Raw genomic sequence first — 1461 nt, forward strand, 5'->3', positions numbered from 1 at the left:
GGCCGATATCCGATATATCGCCGATATATCGACGATATATCGCGATTTTTACAGCATAGCTTAGGACACCGACATATATGGTACTTGGAAAGTGTATGTTCAAGAGACATGACTAGAAACAAGTCCCTGTTCATCAACTATGTGTGTTGATCAACTATGTGTCTGAACCTAGTCCTTCTGTAACCTTTAAAGATAATGCCAGAGGTATTACTAAAGGATATGGTGTTCTTTCTAACGGCTCGGTTACCTTCAACTGAGTAGCTTATGTGGATGGACTGAAGCACAATCTGTTAAGCATCAGTCAACTATGTGATCTCAACTTCATTGTGAAGTTTGAAGAAAACCAGTGTACCATTCTTGATTCTTCTGGCAAGAAGGTACTAACTAGTATCCGAAAGGATAATGTCTATGTGATTAACATGGAATCTTCTAGCTTTTCCGACGCCAACATCTGTTTCTACTCTGAAGCTACTGTTGATCAAAACTGGCTATGGCATAAAAGGTTGTCCCATCTCAACTTCAAAACCATCAACAATCTTTCTAGTAAAGATCTGGTTATTGGACTTCCAAAGATGTCATATGTCAAAGTGAGGCTGTGTGCTGCTTGTGAAAAAGGCAAGCAAACCAAAGCAAGTTTCAAGTCTAAGATGTGTTCTTTTATTTCTGCTCCTTTGCATATGCTTCACATGGATCTCTATGGTCTTGTGAGCGTTCAAAGTTTGGGTGGAAAACGTTATACTCTTGTTATTGTGGATGAGTACTCAAGATATAGTTAGGTCTTCTTTCTTCAACACAAGAGCGATGCAACTGAAGAAATTATCAACTTTGTGAAGCGAACTGAAGTCTTGAATGGTCAACTTGGTCAACTTTTCAGATCAATTCGAAGTGACAACGACACTGAATTCAAAAACAGTGTTCTTGAAAGCTTATGTGGTGGGGCGGTGATGTGACAATAATTGTGGTAGTGGGCGGCAACGATGTTGGTGGTAGGGCGATAATTGTGTTTTTAGAGGCAATAGTAGTGATGATGGTGGTAGTGGTGGCGGCAATGGTGATGGTAGTGATCGATGGTGGTGGAGACGAAAGAGGTAACGGTTGTGGTGGTGGTGGTGGTGTTGGTGGTTGTGGCAGAGAAAATGTGGTGGTGGTGGTGGCAGAAACAATGGCGGTCGGAAGTGGTGACAATTGTCGTACTAGGATGAAATGGATCTGATCAAGTATAAGGGAAAACAATCTCTTTAAAATGGGACGAATATGAGTTGTAATTTTTTACCAACAGCCAAGGAATTTAAATTCTGTCATATGTTGAAATAGAAATTTCATACTAAAATTCAAAAAGTGAACCAAACGCATTGTTCAAATTTGGTTGATGTAACATGTCATTTCAATTCCATCGTATTCCATCGGCTACCTACGAGCCAACACAGAGTACTATTGTTTTGGGTTTAGTCTAAATATTAA

Source organism: Cynara cardunculus, unplaced genomic scaffold (assembly GCF_001531365.2).
Source record: "Cynara cardunculus var. scolymus isolate 2C unplaced genomic scaffold, CcrdV1 Un_Scaffold_5848, whole genome shotgun sequence".
Lineage (NCBI taxonomy): Eukaryota > Viridiplantae > Streptophyta > Magnoliopsida > Asterales > Asteraceae > Cynara > Cynara cardunculus.